This window comes from Rhinatrema bivittatum, chromosome 10 (assembly GCF_901001135.1).
Source record: "Rhinatrema bivittatum chromosome 10, aRhiBiv1.1, whole genome shotgun sequence".
Classification (NCBI taxonomy): domain Eukaryota; kingdom Metazoa; phylum Chordata; class Amphibia; order Gymnophiona; family Rhinatrematidae; genus Rhinatrema; species Rhinatrema bivittatum.
The window spans coordinates 73,390,048-73,416,920 of NC_042624.1; the positions used below are offsets into that span (position 1 = coordinate 73,390,048).

General features: G+C 47.5%; 1 protein-coding gene across 2 annotated transcripts in view; it reads left to right on the top strand.

Annotated features, from left to right (window-relative positions):
- ANKRD45 (ankyrin repeat domain 45) overlaps positions 1-26,873 on the top strand; it is a 124,442-nt gene that overhangs the window by 81,243 nt on the left and 16,326 nt on the right. The gene's annotated exons all lie outside the window — the stretch shown is intronic.

The following is a 26,873-nucleotide window of genomic DNA, read 5'->3' on the forward strand; positions in this document are numbered from 1 at the left end:
AACCTGATACCCACTGATAATTCCGCAGGTGTATGCCAGGATGTACTTTGCTTTCTGTTAACATGGATACTAAAATAAAGCCTAGTTAATGAATCCTGGATTGGAATGGCTAAATTGTAGACAGCCCCAGTATCTTGATGGAGATATAGGTTGAGTCCTAAATCTGACTTCTGCTGCTGTGGCCAGTCAAGACTGGGAGATGCTGTGGAGACAGCATTCACAGCCTGTAGGGGAGGACATTTCATTCATTGTTCAAGAGTAACACTTACTGACTGGCTGGAGAAGAGTACACTTGTTCCTAAAGAGGGATCCCAGTCCATTCTTCTCAAATAGAGGAGTATTGCTGCAATGGCAAGGCTATTTATTTAATTAATTTATATTCTGCTTTTCAGGTACTTAAGAAGGAAGAAAGTTAAAAATAGAAGAAAAAGCACAGGGTAGCTGAGAATAAAGGTTCTTTGGGCTGGATCTGATTGACCTGAAAGCCAAAAAAACTAGAAGAAAGCTGCTGGGCCAAAACTTAAGGAGGATAATTTTCAAAAGCCATTAACCTGGCTAAAGGGTTGTTTGAAAATTGCCCATCTGGTTTGTGGGTAAAAGTATGGGTGCTGTCCCACAGTGCATGTTGAGTAAAGGCGATCCTAGGGGTGGCAAATGCAGTAACACACAGAATTTAGCATTTTCAGAACTGTGCTCGTTGTTTTGGCCAGAAGTAGTGCCTATAGAAAAAGAAGGTGCAAATTTCTGTAGATCATTTACCTTTGGTAATTTTCAAAGGGAAAGTGTGTACTTTTCCTTTAAGAATTGGGACAAAGTTTGGGGGGAAAAGGACCTGTGGATTTTGTACCAGTGTAGATAATTTGAACATTGCCCCATGAAAAATACCAAGAAAAGTTAAAGTGCATACATACATGTAAAGAAAAGGACTGAAGAAAGACAATTTGCATCTACCCTTAAACCTTATTAGTTAAAATTAGAACATTCCAGATGTGACATTTTGATGGAATAAAGTATCAGTAATATTTTTTTCTGTTATGGCAACATTTATGCAAGCACAAAATAAAACTGATTTTCAGTGTTTTATGGGATTCTTAACGTTATAGTTTGAATGGGTTTTAAGAATACTTTACCTTCTGTATGTGTGTCCTATGTCGGTTCCAGAGATAGAGAGCAAGTAGGGCAAGGGGGATGAAGCCTACAAGTCCAAAGGGAAAGGAGAGGAACTGTGTCTCTCCATGGAATGGTTCCACCTTGTTCTGATCCCAGCAAAGATTCTCCAGGGGGTAGGGCAGGCAATAGGATGGATACTGAGTTTGGTAGTGTAGGTGTTCCAAATCCTCTGGAAGGATTTCCAATCCAACTCTCGCCCAGCTGGGACGCTCGCAGAAACAAGGACTTTCTTTGAATAAAAGTGAGGACCATAGCAGGACTATTGGAGAGAGAGATTTTGAAAACATTTCCTTTCTTTAGCAGGAACAAAAAGTGGTGACCTGGCCTGCGCTGAAGCAGTACCACAGCCAGAGATCTAGTAGAAAAGAGCCTTCCTGATTCCTAAAATTCATTCTGAATGATCTCCTACACATTCTGTGCCACTACCATTCCCATTGTGTACTCAAACCATGAAGTCCATGAAGATCTGTGAGGTTGGTTGTAGAGTGACTGGTAACCAAGGGTGACATCACAAACCAGTGGCATTCTGAATTTTTGTATGGTTTTATGATGCTGTTTTTTTACAGCATTTAAAGGTATTCCACAGTTTGTAGTCTGAACAGAAAACTATACTCTCTGAGTAGTGCTCAGTGTTTCAAGAGTTCACGTTGCAGACAGATGTTCCAACTTTGTATCGGTTAAACATTATACTATCAACCCATTGTTTTTTAACTTTGTACATTTTGGAGCAGTCATGTTAGGGAATCACAGATTATATCACATGCTTTAATAAATGACAAAATGGACAATATGGACCAATCAGAGCCAATGCACATAATATAGTTTTTGACTCTGGGTGAAGGGGAAGCTTGAATTCCAGAGATAAGCATTTAAGTGAAAATAGTCAAGAAAATTATAGATCTGGGTTACAGTCTTAAACACCACCCAAAATCCAGATATTTGCACACAGTTCATTTGCTGATAGCAATCCAAAATTGTTATCAGAGGTCTGTAGAAAGCACATAAGTGTTTTTTTAAATTGCCATGATTTCTGCAGTCTTTTAAAATTTGGATTGTTATCAACCAGGCCTCTCCTATAGAGAAACTACCAACTTCAACTTATTAAAATATTCAGAACCAACTTGAAAACATGGCTCTATAAACAAGCTTTTTGTAAAGACAAAGAGAAGGAGAAATACAGCTGAGTGAAAAGGTCGCACCAAGCAAATAATTTGTTTTTAACCTTAAAATATATCATAATGTTAAATTCGAATCACCAATATTTCTTAAAATACAGATAGGTTTAATTTATTCACATAGTTTATTATTATAAAAATGTTACCGTACTTTGATGGCACATGGTTAACCTGTAAATCTATACCAATCATATTTTACTTTATCGTGCCTCTATGTAAACCGTTGTGATGGTTACCTAACTTAATGACGGTATAGAAGAGTTTTGAAATAAATTTGAAAAATAAATATACTAATCTGCCCAATTTCATTCCTCTTTAATACCATAGGCCTCACTTGATCTCTGTTTTCCCAGGACTTAATTTGTAGACAAAAAGGAAGTGGAACTGTAGAAAGGGGAAATAGGATGGGAAGGAGAGGCCGGTGTGATGGGATAGGGACAGGCCTCTTTATTCTGGTTATCTTCCATCCTTAGCCACCACCAGTACTCAGCTCCCAACCATTTTTTACCCACCAATGCTCAATAAGCACTGGTGGGCGAAGGACAACTGAGGGTTGAATACTGGTGAGGGTTGTGGATGGAGGGTCACTGAGATAAGGAAGAGGAGGTAGGAAGAGAGAATGGGGGTCCTTTCTCTCTACTCTTCTCTTCCTCCTCTGCCCTGTTGATCCTGATTTCTCCATCATAAGCCCTCCCCCCCCATGATTATTCCCCCAGTGGTTTTTAGCCCTCAACCTAGTGGTGCCAGAGATCTCAAGTCTCATTCCCAAACCACTCTCCCCTGATTGTCACTAATCCCCCTTCCTGGAAAATTGTTCTCTCCTCCTCTCCCTCCTTGGCAAGCTGGATATCCTCTGCCTTATAGGGTGAGAGAGCAAAAAATTCAAAAAAATATTCTACTCTTTGCCTCCTTGGGGGGGGGGAGGAAGGAAAGGAGCAGCACTGTGTGGTCTCCTCACTCACCCTATCTCCCTACCCTCACCATATATCCTCCTATGCCTTTCCCACCCTTCATTCATACTTTCCCCATGCTCTCTATCGCTTCCCTCACAGACTGCCCATTCTGTTCTGATCATCTCAACTCGCACTTCACAGTTCCTCCAATTCCTTCACTCACACCCCACAACACTTCAGTACCCATACTCATTTTGCTCCCCACATGCCCTCATTCATTTGCCCTTCCCTCCCTCCAATCTCTTCACTCACTGTCTTGCCCCCCTCCCCACATCCCCACACTTAATCTCTTGCCCCTTCTCCTATCCTCACTCTCCTTCCCTTCCATCTGATCCCTTCACTTACTCTCCCTGCCCCACATCCCCTCACTCATTCACTCTCTTGCCCCTTCACCCAGTGTGGTCAGCAAAGTATAGAGGGACAGAAAGCCAGCATGTAAGCAGCAACTGGGCCAGGAAGCCAATACACCCAGTAGCGACAGAAGCAGTGGTGCTGATAGGCACTCACCCCTTGTTTCTTCGATCTTGGCCATTCTCCCTCATGGCCTCCTCAGTTATGCCAGAAAACTGTTCAAGGCCATGTGGCTTCTCCCATTTCAGTGAAAGCAGCTCCAATACTCTCTGCTCTGCTTCTGCTGGGGCCTGGTGGGACAGAAATTATATGTGTCATCACTGGCTCTGCGCTGTTTTTGCAGAGAGCTGAAACTAGTTTATGCTATTAGCTCTACTCCATGTCTTCAGGAGAACCAGAATTGATTTACACCGCCGGCTCTACTCCGTTTCCTTGGATCCTGGAAAAGTGGCAGAACACCATTTTGGGTTGTTGCAATTAATAGACATAAAAAGGAGGGATTGAATTAGCACAAGTTTGAAACTAGTGAGCTGTAGTGGTAGTCATCAAGGCCAGGATTGAAGCCTTAACGACTAGTATATTACTCATAAGTTTCAGACTTATGCTAATTCAAACCCTTTTTGTGTATGTTTTTTGCAGGTTTTGCTTCAATATGACCCCTTCACTCCTGTTCCCTGTACAATGAGAGGATAAGGGAGAACACCAGGAAGGCAGAGGTGGTTTAGGGAGCAGAATGACTGACTGATCTCTGTGCTGTCTCTTCCAGGCTCACCCTTTTCTCTCCTGTTCCCTGAAGGCTGTCTGAAGGGCAGAGAGTCTCTAGAGAGAAGTATTTGGAGGAGCAACAAGGGGGCAAGCTAGATATGGGGGAAGACAAACCAAATTTATATGTCCATACAACATGTCCATTCCCACAGCAGTGACATGCTGATAACAGACCTGTGCACATAGAAACACAATAAGGTGACACTGGAAACTGTGTAAACACTAAAACATCACTGTTCCAGAAAAAAACACTGGAATCACAGCCCACACAGAATTGCAGAAAACAAAGAAATTGTGATAATCTGAGACATTTCTTTTCCAATTGATAAAAAATTAAATGCAAGAAAACCAGATATAGTGGTAAAAAGAAACATAAGAATGGCATTACTACTAGAAATGCCAATACCAAGCGACTAGTCTGTACAACACATGGAAAGAGAGAAGATCCTCAAGTACAAAGAGATGCAAACTGAGCCCAAGAAAAATGTGGCAAAAATATAGAAATTGTCCCAAATGAATTGGGTGCCACTGGCCTGATTGAAAAGAACTTCCAATCACAGTTCAATATATTCCTGTACATACTACATCCTATGAATTCCAAAATTATGCTCTCTTTGGCACAATGCAAGTTTTAAGAAAGAGCAAAAGCAATGAATTTGAGAGACTAAGATCATGTCCAAAATGCCCTGACTTATGAGTGAGGTTTATTCCTGTCATGATATGTGCAAAAAGCAAACCCATTTTGGAGACACTACCCCAAAAGGGCCTTCTGCCATTAACCTGGCTACAAAAGACACTTAAAGAATTCATACTAAGGACCTTTAATGCAATGAAGAAACCCCCAGACATTTTCAACCACCAAATAACACTCAGGGTGATCCAGTAGCGAGCGGTAGGAAGAGCTGCATTAGTGCCTACGGCACCCGCGGTTACCGCCCGCACAGTGCAGCTCACCTACCGCTCGATCCTGAAGCCTAATTATATGTAAATGTAAGCCGCGTCCGAAAAGCCTTAGTCCCGCGCAACCCAGGATTCTGGATAGAGCGCCTATACAGGATCCTGGGTGCGCGGGCCTAAGGCTTCACGCCACGCTGGTATCTGTCATTTCAAATGTCATTTGAAATGACAGATACCAGGAAGTCTGGTCCGATCGGATGCAAAAATAAGTTGCTTCGCCGCTGTCATCTCTCTCCTCTCCTCCCGAAGCAGGCCTTGCTCCGGGAGGTGGAGAGAGAGATGACAGTGGCGAAGCAACTTACTTTTCCATCTGATCTGACCCGACAGCGCTTCTCCTCCCCTCCCGGAGCAAGGCCTGCTTCGGGAGGAGGGGAGAGAGATGACAGCAGCGAAGCTTTCCCCCAGCCCGGACCCGACCCGGACCCCCAACCCGGACCCGACCGGACCCGACCTGACCGCTGTCGGTCTGTTCTCCCTCCTCCCGGAGCAAGGCTGCTTTCGCGCCCTGCTCCGGGAGGGGGGAGAAGAGGTGACAGCGGAGAAGCAAAAAAAAAAGGGGAGCAAATTTTGTTTTTTTTCAAAAGCGACTTACTTTTGGGATCTGTCAAGATCCCAAAAGTAAGTCGCTTTTGGACGCCGGCAAAACTTATCTTTTTTGCAGCCATCAGCCATCAGCAGGAACACGATCTGGCTCCCGTAGCTCCTCCCAACAAGATGGCCGCCTGCACGGGGAAAGCGTACAATTGGCCGCTGAAGACGTGACGTCACGACATCACGTCTTGAGCGGCCAATTGCACGCTTTCCCCGTGCAGGCGGCCATCTTTGTCTTCATCGGGAGGAGCTACGATCGCATGTGTTCCTGATGATGGCTTCAGAAAAGTAAGTTGCTTCATCGTTGCTAGTGTCCCCCCTCCTCCCGGAGCAAGGCGGCTTTTCGCGCCCTGCTCCGAGAGGAGGGGGGACACTGAAAAGTCGCTTTGCCGCTGTCTTCGTCGTTGCTTCGCCGCTGTCAGTGTCCCCCCTCCTCTCGGAGCAAGGCGGCTTTTCGCGCCCTGCTCCGAGAGGAGGGGGGACACTAAAAAGTCGCTTCGCCGCTTTCTTCGTCGTTGCTTCGCTGCTTTCTTCGGCATTGCTTCGCCGCTGTCAGTGTCCCCCCTCCTCTCGGAGCAAGGCGGCTTTTCGCGCCCTGCTCCGAGAGGAGGGGGGACACTGAAATGTCGCTTTGCCGTTGCAGTCTCCGTGGCAGCCCCTGTCCGGACATCGGAGGGGGGCTGCAACGTTTTTTACGCTTTTTTTTTTTTGGCTTCGGGAGCAGGGGAGAGGACTGGGGCTGCCACGGAGACCGGCACCCATGATCGCGGCCGGGGCAGGCGAGCGGGGGCTGGGGGAAAGCTTTCCACCTACCCTTACCCATGCCTCTACCGCCTGGGTCAGGGTAGGCGGTAAGTTTCCAGGTTAAACGCGCGACAAAACGGCAGGGAAAGGTAGCGATAGTCGGGGTGCGGGTTACGGGATTGCAGGTGAATAGCTAATTCGCTCGTTTGCATGCAATATCGCGCTAATTCGCTCGTTTGCATGCAATATACATGCCGCGGGCGGAAGGGGTTGCCCAGGGAATTTAGGACGCGGTAGGAGTAGGTTAAAGGGGATTCGGGATCGCAGGAAGGGCTAACGCGGCCGAAAACAAAGTTAAAAACGGCTTAGGAACAGGGTAAACGCGGCCGCACTTTACAGGATAGGCCTGACTATGATTTAAGATTATTTGAAACCATCATTCTACCTGTAGTCTATACAGGAAGGGACAGAATCTCAATATAAACCCTGCACCACCATTTGTATAACACACCCCACATCCACAGAAACTCCCCCAACAGCAGATGCAGAGCAGAACTAGGATGTATCACTTTACAACTCAACATACAAAAAAAATTCTATTCAAATTCTACCATAGTAACATCCACAAAATATCAAATTGACTTTCAGTTATGCTAGACAGCTGAGAAGTATTGGTTTGGAGTAGATTTGCTGGGGCCTGCATATTATCAGCATTTTTGTCTCGAATCAGGAGGTATTTGGTTCTGATTTTACAAATATTTGGGTAGATTTTCAGAGGCCTACACACTGGGGTTTACGTGCATGGCCGGGCCTTGTGCTTGCTGGGTGAAATTTCAAAGAGGCCCAGCCAAGTGCATAAACCCCGGTATGCACACAACTGCCGGGCCTCTTCAAAGGGGTGGGCCGAGATAGTGCCATCGAACGCTGTCCCGAAGACTTGCGTGCCAACAGCCGGCCAGTACGCATAACTTCAGGTCGGGCCGTGAAGTAAGTATGAAAACAAAAAAAACAAGGGTAGATGGGTAGGGTTTAGGGGGTGGGGAGGAGCGGAGAGGAGAAGGGAAGAGGGAGGAAGTTTAGGTAGGGGGGTAGGAAAGTTCCCTCCCAGTCTGCTCCTTAATTGGAGCGGACTGGGAGGGAACTGGGGAAGGCCCGATTGCATCGCCACGCGGAAATTGTGAAAATCCCCTCCTTGCGCGCACCACCCGCATATGCTCACATGGATTGTAAAATCTGATGCGCATGTGTATGCAGCCACCTGATTTTATAACGTGTGCGCCGGTGCACGAATGTTATAAAATCGGCGCACACAAGGACGTGCGCACATTATAAAATCTACCCCATTTGTTTATTTTTTTCTGAACAGCATTAGTTTTATTAATATCTGGATAATTAAATAGAATGTTAAAATCACAAAAGGAATGTGGAGTAAAGAGCACACACATGTATCGCAAAATCAAGAAGAAAAAGATACAAAGTTTTAAACTGTTCAATTTTGCTCACTTGTCCATTTATTTCAATAATAGTAGAAACAATCCCTAGTTGAAAACAGCATGTAAAGTTCCTCGACACAGCCGTGTTTCGCACAGTTGCTGCATCAGGAGGAACAAAGAAGGGAATCACATCTAAAATAAAAACACATCAAAGTAAGAACAGTTGGCAAATACAGTAATATAAATGTAAATATAAAATAGCTAAGGTGAGCTTGACTTCAGTGCCAGGAAAAATCGTGGAAACCTTATAAAGAATAAAATCACAGATCATTTAGATAGACATGGTTTAATGGGACACAGCCAGCATGGATTTACCCAATGGAAGTTTTGCCTCACAAATCTCCTACATTTTTTTTTTTAAGGGGTGAATAAATATGTGGACAAAGGTAAACCGGTGGTTGTGGTGCATTTGGATTTTCAGAAGGCATTCGACAAAGTCCCTCATGAGAGGCTTCTAAGAAAACTAAAAAGTTATGGTATAGGAGGCGATGTCCTTTTGTGAATTACAAACTGGTTTAAAGACAGGAAACAGAGAGTAGGATTAAATGGTCTATTGACACAGTGGAATAAGGTAAACAGTGGAGTGTCTCAGGGATCTGTACTTGGACCGGTGCTAGATGCGCCCATAGTAAAGCACTGTTTGCAGTATAATCACAATTAAGATCTTCGTTGGACCACCTTAGAAGTAGTAGTAAGCCCCTGATAGAAGTGGTGACATTAAGAGTATTTTGAACTATAAAGAACAACGATGGACTTATAAGTTATCATCTAGTTACCCGGCAGGGATGAATGATAATGTTGAATGGCTATCATTGGTTTAAAAGTGTTTTTCATTCAGTCTGGTTATTCATTGGTCCTTTTAAACATACCTTAATTTTTGTTGGTCGTTTAGTGATCCAATCAGCTTGTATAAATGTGGGTATACAAAATGACAGATCCAACCAGGAACTGCCTGGGGAATGTTTGAAGTTTGTTGTTGCCTCATCTAACCGAGACACGTATGTATTTTCAATAGATAAGAGTAATGTTTGGTTTTTAGAAGTTTAAGTATAATTTTTTTAAGTTCTTTTTTATATTTTAAATATGATTACTCTGCCCTTTCAAGCCCCTGAGGAAGGAGTTCTTCCGAAACACGGGTCATGTCGGGTGAAATAAAGGCTAAGTTGCGGCACGGGCAGAAATTTATCAGATTGCAGTTCAGATAAGTGTCTTTGGTTAATGTAGCATTTTATAAACATGATTGAATAAAAAGTATTTTTCATACGAAAAGGCAAGAAAGAACGGAAATGTAGAGGACCCATGATTATAATATATGGATGCAAATCACTTATGTGGTTTCTCAGCACAGTTTGTGTAACAAAGTTCACTAGAGTTTAACCACTATTATTGAAATTTAAAAGAATTCAACCATCTTAAATATGAGGTCCTGTCTGTCTTGATGGTTATTTGATTTAGTTTTTAATATATTTATAAATGATCTAGATAGGGGTACGATGAGTGAAGTGATCAAATTTGCGGATGACACAAAATTATGCAGAGTAGTTAAATCTCAAGCAGCTTGTGTAAACTGCAGGAGGACCTTGTGAGGCTGGAAGACTGGGAGTCCAAATGTCAGATGAATTTTAATATAGCAAGTGCAAGGTGATGCATATAGGAAAAATAACCCTTGCTATAGTTACATGATATTAGGTTCCGTATTAGGAGTTACCACCCAGGAAAGTCATCTAGGCGTCATAGTGGATAATACATTGAAATCATTGACTCAATGTGCTGTGGCGGTCAAAAAAGCAAACAGAATGTTAGGAATTATTAGGAAGGGAATGGTAAATAAAACAGTAGAAGTCATAATGTCTCTGCATCGCTCCATGGTGAGACCATACCTTGAATTCTGAGTGCAATTCTGGTCACCACATCTCAAAAAAGATATAGTTGCACTGGAGAAAGGACAAAGAAAGGTGACCAAAATGGTAAAGGGGATGGAACGGCTCCTCTGTGTGGAAAGGCTAAAGAGGTTAGCGCTGTTCAGCTTGGAGAAGAGACAGCTGAGGGGTATATGATAGAGGTCTACAAAATCATGAAAGGTCTTGAACAGGTAAATGTAAATCGGTTATTTTCTTTCTCAGACAATAAAAGGACTAGGGGGTACTCTATGAAATTAGCAAGGAGCTCATTTAAAACAAATCGGAGAAAATTCTTTTTCACTCAATGCATAATTAAGCTCTGGAATTCATTGCCAAAGGATGTGGTTACCGCAGTTTGTGTAACTGGTTTTAAAAAAGATTTGGATAATCACAGAGCATATAGAAAGACATTAATGGAACAGTCAGCATGGATTTACCCAAGGGAAGTCTTGCCTCACAAATCTGCTTCATTTTTTTTTGAAGGGGTTAATAAACATGTGGATAAAGTTCAAACGGTAGATGTAGTGTATTTGGATTTTCAGAAGGCATTTGACAAAGTCCCTCATGAGAGGCTTATAAGAAAACTAAAAAGTCATGGGCTAGGAGGCGATGTTCTTTCATGGATTATAAACTGGTTAAAAGACAGTAAACAGAGAGTTGGATTGGTCAATTTTCTCAGTGGAAAAGGGTAAACGGATTGCCTCAGGGATCTGTACTTGGACCGGTGCTTTTTGATATCTTTATAAATGATCTGGAAAGGGATACAATTGGTGAGGCAATCAGATTTGAAAAGATACAAAATTATTCAGAGTAGTTAAATCACAAGCTCTTTCTGATAAATTGCAGGACGATCTTGCGAGACTGGAAGATTGGGCATTCAAATGACAGAAGAAATTTAATGTGGACAAATGCAAGGTGATGCATATAGGAAAAAATAATCCATGCTGTAGCTACACGATGTTAGGTTCCATATTAGGAGCTACCACCTAGGAAAAAGATCTAGGCATCATAGTGGATAATACATTGAAATCATTAGCTTGGTGTGCTGCAGAGATCAAAAAAGCAAACAGAATGTTAGGAATTATTAAGAAGGGAATGATGAATAAAACAGAAAATAATTAGGAATGGAATTATCCATTTTATTAGAAAGGGAATGGTGAATAGAACGGAAAATGTCTTAATGCCTCTGTATTGCTCCATGGTGAGACTGCACCTTGAGTACTGGGTACAATTCTGGCTGCCACATCTCAAAAAAGATATAGTTGTACTAGACAAGGTACAGAGAAGGGCGACCAAAATGATAAAGGAGATAGAATGGCTCCCCTATGAGGAAAGGCTAAAAAAGTTAGGGCTATTCTGTAGCGCTTGGAGATGGACCCTTGGTATGGAGCAGGAGAGGACAGCTCCCTAGTCGGACCCAGGAAGAACCTGCCACCAGGAGGCGGAGCACAGTAGCAGACAGAGGCTAGCTGGAGCTTCACCACTGGAAGCCCGAGGTCCCCCGGGTGGAGCCCTTGGGGACCCGGGCCGCTTGGGCTTAGGTGGGTCTCGCAGGTTCTCCCAGAAAGAAAGTTCAATGGTATGCCCACCAAGAGCAAGAGTGCATGGTCGATGTCTGGACAAGGGGTCTGAGGGACCAAGGAAGGCCAAAACAGAGTCTGTGATGACAGGGCTAGGAGCAAGGCCAGAATCAAGGAGGCGTGGTCAAGAATAGCTGGGGTCAAGTTCCAAAGGTCAGTCCGAGGATAGTCAGCCAAAGCAGAAGTCAGGTTCCAGAGGTCAGTTCAAGAGTAATCGAGGCAGGCAGAGGTCAAGATCCAGGCAGCAGGCAATGTAGTCAAGAGCAGACAATGGTCAGTACCAGAGAGTCAGTCCAAGAGGTACTACCTGGGGAGACAGGGGAAGACAGACGCTGGAACAGGAGGACGCTGCAACAAGGCTGGAACAGGAGGATGCTGGAACAAGGCTGGAATGGAAGGACACTGGAACAAGACTGGAACAAGCAAAGAGACACGGAGACAAACTAGTACACACATGGTGTCAACCCGATTGCCAAGGCGAGGAAGTGCAGGAAGGCACTTCCTTTAGTATCAGGATCAATCAGGGCACGCCGCAGAGCTAGGACCCGCCCTCGGCCCTACAAGGGACCGGGCGGTCTGAGCGCATGCGTGCGTAGGGGCGGGGCCAATGCCACGGAGGACGCCGAACCCCGCTGTGAGGCCTGGTGAGCAGTGGAAGGCCCGGCAACTGCTGCCGCAGGATGCCGGGGCCTGGAGACACTTGCCGCCGCCGCAGGGGAGGCTGACCGGGACCTGCAGGAGTGTTGGAGAGGTGAGCAGGCCCGTGCACGGGCCGGCTTCGGACGGGCGCACAACATATTCAGCTTGAAGACGAGATGGCCGAGGGGGGATATGATAGAGGTCTATAAAATCATGAGAGGTCAAGAACAGGTAAATGTGAATTGGTTATTTACTCTTTTGGATAGGACTAGGGGGCACTCCATGAAGTTAGCAAGTAGCACATTTAAAACTAATCGGAAAAAATTCTATTTCACTCAATATACAATTAAGATCTGAAATTTGTTGCCAGAGGATGTGGTTAGGGAAGTTAGTATACCTGGGTTTAAAAAAGGTTTGGATAAGTTTTGGAGGAGAAGTCCATTAACTGCTATTAATCAAGTTCACTTAGGGAGTAGCCACAGCTATTACTGGCATTAGAAGCATGGGATCTACATATTGTTTTGGGTACTTGCCAGGTACTTGTAACCTGGATTGGCCACTGTTTGAAACAGGATGCTGGGCTTGATGGACCCTTGGTCTGACCCAGTATGGCAACTTTTTATGTTCTTATGATAAGTTACTAGAGGAGAAATCCATAAACTGCTATTAATCAGTAAAGAATAGTAGCTTGGGATCTATTTAATTTTTATTTATTTATTTAGGCATTTTATATACCGTCGTTCCAGAGTAAGATCACAACAGTTTACAAAATCAGCGTTCATATTCTTGGTCAACAATCACTTTCTGTGTTAGCATTCATAATCTAGGTCAACATCATAGCAAACATATGTTCTAGTTCATATTTGTACATATTCTTTTTCAACATGACAGCAGATTTATAAACTTCATATTCATATATTTTCAAAGTTGGCAATACAGCAAATGCAGATTCTAGTTCTATTACCTATACACTTTACATCATTCATTACTTATTGCTCAGTTCACTACCATTATCTCTGGTACTGACGTTGTTTTCAGTATATTAGTATTTTATGTTAAATCATAAACTTTTCTAGGTAGCATCAACCATGCCACAGCACAAGGGTCCATTACCATTACAAGTTTGTTGAGGCCATGGATCTGGTGGACTCATCCGTACTCATCTGTACTTCAAGCCATACCTGGATTGGCCAAGCACATCCAGCAGCAACAAGACATGTTGAAATAATTGACTGGGTTGGTCAAAGGACTGACAGTAAGGATGGAGGCGATGCAGATCCAGCTACTGACACCGGCTCCAGTACCAGTTCCTGTGGCTCCGCCTCCTCCCTGTTGCGTCCGTTGGTCTCAGTCAGCTTCGACCTCTGAGCCTCACCTTTCTTCCTTCTCTCTCCTCAAGCCTTGGGAAGATGGCTGCTGCCGCGTCTTCATGCCGCTCTCTCTCATGCATATTCATTAAGGATATCCTGAAAACCTGACTGGTTTGCAGCCCTCGAGGACCGGAATTGCCCACCCCTGCCCTAATATGTCCGGGAAACTGGCAGACCTAAGTCCTGTGGGAGGACTCTTCTTAGGTCTAACTGCACCCTCTCCTCCAATCTCTCTTCCAGTATTTTTAATCTGCAGGCCTTTGGAATATCAGACCCTTGCCTTAGTAGACTCTGGGGCAGGGGGAAATTTCATTTTGAAACGTCTAGTGGAACATTAGCGGATCCCTACCACTACTGTGATGCCTCCATTACTATTGTCCTGTATTCATGGAGAGCACTTACCGGGTGAAGTAACTCTGCTTACAGAACCAGTGAGCTTGCGTACCGGTGCTCCTCATACAGAGACTATTTCCTTCTTTGTGCTAGAGAAGGCCATGCAACCTTTGGTACTTGGGCTACCGTGGCTGCAGAAGCACATGCCACGATTCAACTGGACCACTTTGGAGTTTTCACATTGGGGTCCAGAATGTCATGGCAAATGCTTAATGGAAGTCTCTCCAATACCATGCATGCCAACTACCCCGTTGTTGCCTGGGTTGCTGCCTCAATATGCATCTTACCAAGATGTATTCTCAAAAGAAGCTGCTGATGTGTTATAACTCCACACAGATCCTACGACTGCACAATTAATTTGAAGCCAAATACGGAACCACCCAAAGGAAGGGTCTACCCCCTCTCTGTAGTGGAGAATAAGGTGATGTCGGAATATATCCAGGAGAATCTCCAGAAAGGCTTCATAAGACCTTCTAAGTCGCCTGCCAGCGCAGGATTTTTCTTCGTGGGGAAAAAGGACGGAACGCTACGTCCGTGCATTGACTACAGAGGTCTGAATGAGATCACCATAAAGGACCACTACCCTTTACCACTCATCTCAGAGCTATTTGATAGGTTACAGGGAGCCAAGATATTCTCCAAGCTTGACCTCAAAGGAGCATATAATTTAGTTTGCATCCGCTCTGGCGATGAAAGGAAGAAAGCTTTTAATACCCGGGATGGACACTTTGAATACCTGATGATGCCCTTTGGCTTGTGCAACGCCCCGGCTGTCTTCCAAAACATGATGAACAACATTCTGCGTGATTTACTCTACCAATGTGTCGTTGTCTACTTAGACGACATCTTGATATTTTCTCAGGACATGCAATCCCATCAGGAAGATGTCAAAAGAGTTCTGCAGAGACTTCGTGAGAACCGCTTGTATGCCAAATTGTCTAAATGTGAATTTCATAAAGAATCCGTGCCCTTCTTAGGTTACATTGTCTCAAACAATGGTTTCCAAATGGACCCTCTTGAGAGTATTCAAAAATGGCCACAGCCCAAGGGCCTAAAAGCTCTAAGATGATTTTTGGGATTTACCAATTACTACCGGACCTTTATTAAAAATTACTCTTCATTGACTGTTCCATTAACAGCAATGACTAAGAAGGGAGCCAACGTTGCTACTTGGTCTATGGAAGCTGTGACTGCGTTCCAGAAGTTAAAAGACGCCTTTCAAAGTAAACCATGTCTCCGCCATCCAGACCCTACTCGACCCTTCATTGTGGAAGTCGATGCCTCTGATGTAGGTGTAGGGGCCGTGCTAAGCCAGACCAGTGATTCAAAGATCTTGCACCCATGTTCATTCTTTTCCCGACGCTTCTCGCCTGCGGAGAGGAACTACGGCATTGGGGATAAAGAACTGTTTGCAATAAAAATGGCAATTGAAGAATGGTGCCTCTGGCTTGAGGGTGCACAACATCAGATTACTGTTTACACTGATCACAAAAATCTGGAGTACCTCCGTCACGCTCAACGCCTCAACCATAGACAGGCGAGGTGGTCCCTGTTCTTCAACAGATTTGACTTTTTGCTGAAATATCGCTCTGGTGACAAGAATGTCAGATCAGATGCATTATCTCGCTCTTTCCTCTCAGAGGACGTACCTGATGAATCCCAGCATATTATTGACCCGAAGAGAGAGGTCCTCTCAGCTACACATCTCGTATCCTCGGGCAAGACCATTGTACCCTGCAATCTAAGAAAGAAATTGCTAAGATGGGCTCATGATTCAAAACTGGCCGGACACCCTGGTCAACGGCGAACACTGGCCAAGCTACAAAAGTACTATTGGTGGCCCACCATGAAAGAAGACACTCTAGCTTACATAGCCTCCTCTTCCAGTTGTGCCAGACAGAAACCTCCGCCCGGACATCCTTGGGGCCTGCTTCAACCCTTGCCAACGCCAGATGAGCCCTGGACCCATATTGCAACAGAAAGTGGACCTGCCACTTTCTGGATGTAACAATACCATTTGGGTTACAGTGGACCGATTTTCGAAGATGGCTCACTTCGTGGCTCTTCCTGGCTTGCCATCAGCCATGGAACTTGCTAAGTTATTCATCAGTCACATATTTCGCCTACATGGCATGCCTAAACATATTGTTTCTGATAGAGGAGCTCAATTTACAGCAAAGTTGTTGCGGTCTGCACCGCTTCCTCTCCCTTGTGCCTGACCAGTACCTACCTTCGCGGCTGGAGACGCCACACTCTGCAACCCCAGGATCCCAAGACACCGATGGCTCCACGTGGCGTCCGCCATTTCCTGCCTGTTTTGCCGAGGCCTCGCGCGCGCGAGTATGCTCACTTTGTGCGTCCAGCACCCGGAAGTCGAGCCCCGCCTGCGAGGATGACGTCACGCACCCAGGGCGATATAACCGGCGTCCGAACACCGTCTCATCGCCTTGCAACGAGGTTCACTACTGCCTTGTAGTTCTGAGTTGCGCATCGTCTTCACTGAGTTCCTGTCGCTGACCTTGGATTGCCTTGACTACGCTTTGCCTGCTGCCTGCCTCTGACCCTGGTTTGTTCCTGACTACGCTTTGCCTGCTGCCTGCCTCCGATCCTGGTTTGTTCCTGACTCTGCTTGCCTGCCGCCTGCCCTGATCTTAGCCTGTTCCTGTTTGCCCAGCCTGCTGCCTGCCACTGATCTCGGCTCATCTCTGGTCCTGCTTCAGTCCTCAGCTTGCTCCAGTTCCTGTTTGCTACGGAACCCGTTCCAGGTTACAGCATGCGCCAGCTCCTGCTCATCACAGACTTTGTTTCAGGCTACGCCTGCTCCTGTTCCCGCTGGCCACAGAGACTCTGTTACTGTCCTCCACCTGCCTCAGTATCCGGTCTCCTGCCCACCAAGTACCTTTGGACTTCCTTGCTCTCACCCCTGTTACTGGACTCTCTCTATTGCCCAAGTCCCAAGGAGCCAGAACTCTATGGGCTCCTCCTGGGGGGTTCCTGGTTCCCGGGTGAACACCTCGAGCCTCTGGCTCCGCCTCCCGGCCTACCCTATCACTCAAGGTAGGCCGGCCAAAGGGTCCACTTCTTCGCCTGCAGTATCAGACTGCAACAGTTTGCAAGGCCATGGACTCGGCGGAGGCCCCTAGCCTGCAGGCCATTCCAGGAATGGCTCAACGCCTCCAGCAGCAGCAGCACTGCATTGACACCCTCGCTGCCACCGTGGAACAATTGGTCTCCCGCCTAGAGGGTTCCTCTCGGGTGTCGCCTCCGGCACCTGCTTCCTCTACCGCCTCAGTAACACAGTTACCCACACCTACCCGGTATGCCGGGGACAGCAAGTCCTGCCGAGGGTTTTTAAATCAGTGCCAAGTACGCTTTACACTCCTGCCTGCACAGTTTCCTTCGGACGCAGTCAAAGTGGCGTTCATTTTTTCACTGCTGGATGGCAAGGCCCTTGACTGGGCTTCACCTATGTGGGAACGCCAGGATCCCATGCTACAGAACCTGGAGGACTTCCTTCTTAATTTTCGGCTGGCCTTTGATGACCCTGCATGCCAAACCACCGCAGCCTCGGAACTCTTGCACCTCAGGCAAGGAACACGCCCGGTGGCTGATTACGTCATCGAATTTCGTACGCTAGCCATGGAGGTCGGTTGGCAAGATGATTGTCTGAAAGGGATCTTTCTTGAAGGGCTAGCCGGCCGTATCAAAGATGAGCTGGCAGGACGGGACCTTCCAGGGGACTTAAATGATCTGATAGATGTTGCGGGTAGGGTGGATCGCCGCCTTCAACAGTGAGACAAAGAGACCCGCTCGGGCTGTAGGCCACCTCCACAGCCATCTGTCTCTTCCAGAACCCTGGTCTCCAGGGCTCCTCCTATCACTGTGCCTGGTGGGGAACCCATGCAATTGGGTAGGTCTCCATTAACCCCAGAAGAAAAGAGGAGACGTCGCACGCTAGGTCTCTGCCTCTATTGTGGAGGCAAGGGGCACTTTCTCTCTACTTGCCCAGAACATCCGGGAAAACGCTCCTGCCTAGGCTACACCGAGGAGCTACACCTAGGCGCTACTGGATCAGCTCCTCTGTGCACACTGCCTGTAACACTGAAGTACCCGGGAGGGGAACTCCAGATCCGTGCCTTCATAGACTCCGGTGCTGAAGGGAATTTTATCGTGGCCGATTTGGTGACTCAGCTGGCCCTTCCCACTGTACAAAAGGTCCCGCCGCTACGGATTTCCTCAATCCGAGGTACTCTATTCCCTGGGGTCATTACCTGCTCCACGGCCGCTGTAACATTACAAACCGGATTGTTTCACTCTGAGGAGATCTCCCTGCTTGTCTTGGAGCAAGCTGTGCACCCTTTGGTTTTGGGACTACCCTGGCTCCGACAGCACTCGCCCATAATACAATGGGACGATTTCCAACTGGTTCGTTGGGGTCCAGCCTGCTTTGAACATTGCTTACAGCTTCCGCATCCACCCAAAGCCCTGCACATCCGCTCATCCCACCTGTTACCCGAGCCATACCAGGACTTTGAGGATGTTTTTTCCAAAGAAATGGCAGAGCTCCTTCCGCAACACCGGCCGTTTGACTGTCCCATTGATTTATTGCCAGGCACCACGCCTCCTCGAGGCCGCGTATACCCTCTATCCTTACCGGAGACAAAGGCCATGTCGCAGTACGTGACAGAGAACCTGGCCAAGGGGTTAATTCGGTCCTCTCGCTCGCCGGCTGGTGCCGGCTTCTTCTTCGTGGCCAAGAAGGATGGCTCTCTCAGGCCATGCATTGACTATCATGGCTTGAACGCCATCACCAAACGGGATCGATACCCACTCCCGTTGATCCCAGAACTTTTTGGACCGTGTTTTCACCAAATTGGACCTCAGGGGGGCCTACAACCTTGTTCGTATCCGTCCGGGGGACGAATGGAAGATGGCCTTCAATACCAGGGATGGGCATTACGAGTATCTAGTAATGCCCTTCGGACTATGCAATGCTCCAGCCATCTTCCAACACCTAATGAATGAGGTTCTGCGTGACATGCTTAACTCGCATGTCATTGTCTATCTGGACGACGTGCTTATTTTCTCTAAGGATTTGAACTCCCATCGTCATCACGTGAAACAAGTTCTTCAAGTCCTCCGAGAGAATCATCTCTACGCTAAGATGGAGAAGTGCACTTTTGAGGCCGAGTCCTTGCCCTTCCTAGGATATATTATTTCGTCCACCAGCTTCCGCATGGACCCAGATAAAGTGGTGGCCATCACCAAGTGGCCTCAACCCACGAGGCTCAAAGCCCTCCAGCGATTTCTGGGTTTTGCAAACTTCTATAGACATTTCATCCCACGTTACTCACACCGGGTTGCTCCACTCACAGCCCTGACCCATAAGGGAGCCGATGCCAAGAACTGGCCTGACGCCGCAGTTACAGCCTTCTCCGATTTGAAAGAGGCTTTTCTATCGGACGTCTGCCTCCGACATCCTGATCCCTCCAAACCCTTCATTGTGGAGGTTGACGCCTCCAGTATCGCCGTAGGAGCCGTGCTCAGCCAACACTCTGATTCCGGACAACTCCTACCCTGCTCCTACTTCTCTAGGAGGTTTTCCCCAGCCGAAAGCAACTACTCCATCGGTAACAAGGAGCTATTGGCAATCAAGCTTGCCTTTGAAGAGTGGAGGCAGTGGCTCGAAGGGGCGTTACATACTACCACTGTATACACTGGCCTGTCTCAGGCCCAGCGATTAAACCCCCGCCAAGCTCATTGGCTTTGTTCTTTAGTCGGTTCGATTTCACCTTACAATATCGACCGGCAGCCAAGAACGTCCGTGCAGATGCCCTCTCCCGGACGTCGTGTGTCGAGGAGGATCAGGAACCTCCTCAGTTCATCTTGGACCCCAGTAAAGTCCGCTTGTCCGCTTTGACGGTCCTCTCCCAGGACAAGACCGTAGTCCCTCGCAGGGATCGCCTCACGGCGTTACGCTGGGCTCACGACTCCCTCGTCGGAGGGCAAGCAGGCCGTGAAAGAACACTGGAACTCCTTAACCGTTTTTATTGGTGGCCCAACATCCGGCATGATGTCAGTACTTATGTGAGTTCCTGCCCTACCTGCGCCCGTCAAAAGCCCAGTCCTGGATCCCTGTGTGGTCTAGTGCAGCCCCTGCCGGTTCCCACCGAACCCTGGACACACCTGGCCACGGATTTCGTGGTGGACCTGCCTGCTTCCAGCGGTCATACAGTCATCTGGGTTACCGTAGACCGCTTTTCTAAAATGGTACACCTGGTCCCGCTACCCAAGCTGCCATCAGCGCCTGAACTGGCTCTTCTCTTTGCTCAACACATTTTCAGGCTACATGGTCTCCCACAAGATGTAGTCTCCGACCGAGGTCCCCAGTTTGTAGCAAGCTATTGGAGGGCCCTCTGCAAGTGCTTCAAGGTAAAGCTCAGCTTCTCCACGGCCTTTCACCCGCAGAGCAACGGGCAGACGGAGAGGATGAATCAGACCCTGAAGGCCTACCTCCGGTCCTTTGTGAACGAAAAACAGGATAATTGGTCGGAACTACTGCCTTGGGCCGAGTTCGCCTACAACAACCAGGCTCATGCAGCCACTGGCAAGTCCCCATTTCAGGTTGTGTACGGAAAACTATTGAGACCACCACTCCCTCTCGTCACCTCCAGCGCTTCACCTGCCGCCCAAGTCACAGCACAGCAACTACAGACGTTGTGGCACAGAACCCAGCACAAACTGCGCCACGCAGCCGCCGCAGCCAAACAAGTGGCCGACCGCCGCCGCCGACCAGCTCCTGTCTACCAGCCAGGAGATCGGGTGTGGCTCAGCACCAGAAACATCCATCTCCGTCTCCCCTCACGGAGGTTTGCACCCAGGTTCTGCGGTCCGTTTCGGGTGGCTGAGAGAGTGGGCCTGGTATCTTATCGGCTGAGGCTGCCGTCCACACTCCGCATCCACGATGTCTTCCATGTGTCCCTGCTTAAACCCGTGGTCCTGTCTCGCTATCACCGCACACCTCCAGATCTGGCTTCAGCGCCCATCGATGATGACCCCACTTATCAAGTGCGTGAGGTTGTGGACATCCGCTTCCACAACCGTAGATGGGAGTACCTCTTTGCATGGGAGGGCTGCGGTGACGAGGACAATACATGGGAGCCCAGTCGTAATATCCTCGACAAGAGTTTGTTACAGCAGTTCCATCAGGACCATCCGGAGAAACCTGGGCCTCTCAAGAGGGGCCGTAAAGGGGGGGGTTCTGTTGCGGTCTGCACTGCTTCCTCTCCCTTGTGCCTGACCAATGCCTACCTTCGCGGCTGGAGACGCCGCACTCTGCAACCCCAGGATCCCAAGACGCCGATGGCTCCACGTGGCGTCCGCCATTTCCTGTCTGTTTTGCCGCTGCCTCGCACGCGCGCGCGAGTACGCTCACTTTGTGCGTCCAGCACCCGGAAGTTGAGCCCCACCTGCAAGGATGATGTCACGCGCCCAGGGCGATATAACCGGCGTCCGAACGCCGTCTCATCGCCTTGCAACGAGGTTCACTACTGCCTTGTAGTTCTGAGTTGCGCATCGTCTTCACTGAGTTCCTGTCACTGACCTTGGATTGCCTTGACTACGCTTTGCCTGCTGCCTACCTCTGACCCTGATTTGTTCCTGACTACGCTTTGCCTGCTGCCTGCCTCCGACCCTGGTTTGTTCCTGACTCCGCTTGCCTGCCGCCTGCCCTGATCTTGGCCTTTTCCTGTTTGCCCAGCCTGCTGCCTGCCACTGATCTCGGCTCGTCTCTGGTCCTGCTTCAGTCCTCAGCTTGCTCCAGTTCCTGCTTGCTACGGACCCCGTTCCAGGTTACAGCGTGCGCCAGCTCCTGCTCATCACAGACTTTGTTTCAGGCTAAGCCTGCTCCTGTTCCCGCTGGCCACAGAGACTCTGTTACTGTCCTCCACCTGCCTCAGTATCCGGTCTCCTGCCCACCAAGTACCTTTGGACTTCCTTGCTCTCACCCCTGTTACTGGACTCTCTCTATTGCCCAAGTCCCAAGGAGCCAGAACCCTACGGGCTCTTCCTGGGGGGTTCCTGGTTCCCGGGTGAACACCTCGAGCCTCTGGCTCTGCCTCCCGGCCTACCCTATCACTCAAGGTAGGCCGGCCAAAGGGTCCACTTCTTCGCCTGCAGTATCAGACTGCAACAAAAGTTCTGGAAAGCCTTGTGTAAGAAATTCGACATCACACTTGACTTCACTTCTGCGTATCATCCTCAGTCGAATGGCCAAACTGAGGGAATAAATAGAACTCTCAAACAGTTCCTCCACGCCTATGTCGATTCACGACAAAATGACTGGGCTGAACTGTTGCCCTGGGCTAAATTTGCCATCAAATCGCATCCAGTGTCATCTACTGGATCTACTCCATTTGAAGTGGTCTACAGACGACAACCTTTACCAACTTTACCACTTCCACTTTATGTGTCGTGCCTGGCAGCTCAATCTACTGCCAAAAATATACAGCAGCTTTGGAGAAAGACTAAAGAGATGCTCCAAAAAGCAGGACAGAGAGCATAGAAAGTCTATGACGCTCACCGTAGCAAGGCTTCTGAATTCCAACCTGGTGATAAAGTTTGGCTTTCTACTAAACATCTGAGACTTAAGCTTCCATCTGCTCGATTTGCTCTACGCTTTGTCAGACCCTTTCCTATTCTCCGACGGTTGGGCTCCTCACCTATAGTCTGAAACTCCCTCCAGCTGTGCGGATTCACAATGCATTCCATGTTTCGCTGCTGAAACCACTTGTCCTTAGCGAGTTTTCCACCAAGACACCTGAACCTACCTCAGTTGATGCAGAAGAAGACATTGAGTATAAGGTTGATGCGATCCTTGATGTAAGGAAGAGAGGCAGAGTTTGGGAATACCTCCTGTCATGGGAGGGATACGGACAAGAAGAAAACTCTTGGGAACCATTGGCTAATATCATGGACAAAGAGATGCTTCGTCAATTTAAACGATCGCATCCTCAAAAACCAAGACCAGGTAGGGAGTCTGGAGGGGGCCCTTTGAAGGGGGGTTCTGTTGCGTCCGTCGGTCTCAGGTGGCTTCGACCTCTGTGCCTCACCTTTCTTCCTTCTCTCTCCTCAAGCCTTGGGAAGATGGCTGCTGCCTCGTCTTCATGCCGCTCTCTCCAGCATCCCCAGAACAGCATCCCCAGAACATGATTTTCCTGAGGGCTTCCTAGGGTGCGTGCGCGCACGCCATCCACGTCTTTATCCACATCATGGCGGGAACCTTGGGGGTGTCCCCTCCGAGTGACGTCATCACATCCTGGTATTTAGCCTGCCCTTCGTTTGCTAACAAACTGAGTTAGCAAGGATTGGATTGCCTCTGGTCTAAGCTGCTCTGCCGCTTCCCAGTTCCCGCAGAAAGCTCTCTTTGCCCTTCGGGGTAATTTTTCACTAACCTGGGTACTCGCTCCTTGGGGTCCTTCTGCTCTATTTCAGGTACCTATCTTGGGATACCGGATACTTGCTCCTCAAGGGCCTGCTCTCTCTAATCTGGTGCCTGCTACTGAACAACTTCTGCCTGCCAGGACCTTCAATGATACAACTTCTACTCCAGTGAGTACTAACCATTTCAGTCTGTCTCATCTTCAGCTTCAGCGCTGTATCTACTTCTGGGACCTGTCCCTGCCTTGCCACGCTGCCTATGAAGTGTGAGACTGGTCTCTTCTGCTGAGGACCCCTGGACTACTTCACTGAGTATCTTCACTGCTGCCCGCTTCCCGGGCAGTACCATCAAGCTGTACAATAAATACTTCTCTGTGTCTGCGTGTATAGAGTCTAACCTAGTACTGCGGTTCCTCACAGGCTCCTCCCCGTGGGAGTGGCCATCACCACAGTACCCAAGAATCCACTCCAAAACCTCAAAACATAACACTCCCATGATTGCCAGACTGCCAGGACCCCTGCTGCAGCTTTCTCTGCTTCCCAGATACCTTGGGGACCCCAAGGAATGCCAACTATTTTCTGGCAAGGATTATCTGGGCAAATCAAAGACAAGCTTGCAGCCATGACATTCTGCCCACACTAGAGGAGCTGATTGCCCCAGCCATCAGGGTGAATCTCAGGTTCCTGGAATGTGCACATGTTTAGAACAAGAAGTCATGATATAAGATACAAGAGTAACTTCAGAAAACATTTTTTCATGGAAAAGGTGGTTGATGCATGGAACAGTCTCCAAGTAGAAACGGTGGAAACAAAAACATTAATAGAAATCCAGCTAAGGATCCTCTAAGCCCCCATTTGCTAGGGGATAGCAAATGCCCCCCCCTTAAAACATTGTTTGCCACCCTAGCTAGAGTGCAGTTCACTGGATGAGAAACAGGAGGAGTTGCAACCATTGGGAAGAATAGCACAGCTGGTGGGGATCCCTAGGCTTCGCCAGCCAAATAGTCTTCTCATCTGCATCATGAGATAAAGTCAGATAACATTCATAAGGGAATGCGTGAAACTGAGTGCAGCTATTGTCCTCTGAAAGGTGAAGGTATAATAGTTGATTTGCCTTCAGGAGGGAAAAGTGGAGGAAAACATGGAGAATTTAGCAGCAGAAAATATGAGCATGGACTGCAAGAAGCTTACACAAGTAGATTTAAAATCTTTTGCTTAGTCTTTAAGATTTTGCTCAAAGTGGATCTTCAATATTTGGCCTCATTTATATACTTATATACCTATACATTCACTGAGGTCTTCACAGCAGGATTTGCTCATGGTTCCTTCTCTATTGTGATCAGGTTAAAGCATACTCTACAAACAGTCTTCAGTTATTTAGCTCCCTTAACTTGGAATTCAATACTGTTGAGTATTAGGAAAGAAATCAATTATCTTAAATTTCGGAAGTCTTTGAAATCTTGTGTTTTTACTCATGCATAAGATCTATAAACTTTCATCCTGTGAGTATACTTTTAGGGCCAGATTTTAAAAGCTCTATGCATGTAAATCGCCTTACGCGCGCAGGGCCTATTTTCAAAACACCCGGCGACGTGCGTAAAGCCCCGGGATGCATGTAAGTCCCGGGGTTTGCAAAAAGGGGCAGGGCACTCCGGGGGGGGGGGGGTCAGAGGCTCCCGGCACAGTGGCCATTTGCTGCTGTGCCGGGGATCGCGCACCGGCAGTCAGCTGGCATGCGCAACTTACTTCAGCCCTGTTTTAAAACAAAAAAAAAAACCAGAAGAAAAAGGTAGGGGGGGGGAAGGGAAGGGAAGATGGGGTGGCGGGCTAGGGGTGGCAGGGTAGGGAACGGGGGAAGGCAGCGCGGCTCGGCACGCACAAGGTTCACAATTGTGCACCCCCTTGTGCACGCTAATCCCTGATTTTATAACTTGGTTATTCAAGTAAATAATAATAATAATAAAATCACACATAAGTTAGCTGGTAAATATGTGCATAAATTACACCAATTTTCAAAGTGGATTTATTCATAAAAGTCTGCTTTGCAAATTATCCTGACACAGAACTATGCATAAACAATTGTATGTGCTATTTGTGCATAGTTTTGCTGAGCGAATTTATGTACAAACTTTTTAAAACCAAAAAGTATATGTGTAAGTCCCAACCCTACCCAGCCTTCATCCCAGAACGCCTTTCAGTTACATGTGTAAAAGTACATGCATGCAGCGTGTGTCCACCTAATTTTATGTACATATTGGTGGTGCAGTTTTCTAAAGCAATGTTTCCCAACCTTTTCAAGTCAAAGCACACCTATATTAACAAAATGTTTGTGTGGCACACCAACCTCCATGGAGGAGGCAGTGCAGACATGGAGACGATTTATATGGCCAGAAGAAGACCCAGGGAAGCACTGAAAGACCTGCCAGTTTCTCTTTGAAATTTAAAAAAGAGGAGGGAAGGGCCAAGATTCACATGATCCCATCACCAAGGACCAGTTCTCTCTACATACAAGTGCAAGAGAGAGGAGAAGTCAGTGTGGCACAGGCAGCCAGCTCAGTCAGTTATTTTGGCCACCACATGGCTGTCACAGCTCCTCCACTGCTTCTGCTCCCAACTCTCAGAACAAGTCACATCTAATGCTCAGTGCATGTTCTGCCTGTCTCACTAAGCCTAGGGGTAAGACAGAGGCTGGAAGGACTCAAAGGAGGAAGCTCAGAAGAGGGAAGATACGTGTGCCAAACAAAGTGGGGCTCTGCTATCCATACTCTGCGTAATGCTTATTCATTTCCATACTCTAGAACTCATGCTGTAGCTAGGAAGGGAAGGCATTTTGATTACTGGCAGCCGACGGCCCTATGCCCTTACTATGTCACAGGGGTTACCGCCGCCATTGGTCGACCCCAGTGACATAGTGAGGGCAAAGGGCCGTCGGCGCCATTTTGACTATTGGCAGCCGACAGCCCAAGTCCAGAAGATCGCTCCCGGACAGCTCCTGGACCCCCGCTGGACCACCAGGGACTTTTGGCAGGTCTTGGGGGACATCAGGAGGGTGGGGGATTTTGTCAGATTTTTACTTTTTTATTAAAGATTTGTTTGCGAGCCAGATGCAGCCATCAAAAGAGCCACATCTGGCTCGCGAGCCATTGGTTCCCGATCCCTGTTCTACACGTTTAAGAACCATTACTGGTGTCTCTTATTGCTGTGAGGTGCTGAGAGCAGAGTCCAGGTGCTGGTTGGATTTGAGAATCAGGCAGTGGTAGCTTTTCATTGACACGGCACACTGGTTGGGAAACACTGTTCTAAAGGACTATATCTGCAAATTAAGAATTACTTGACCTGAAGAAGCCCGTTTG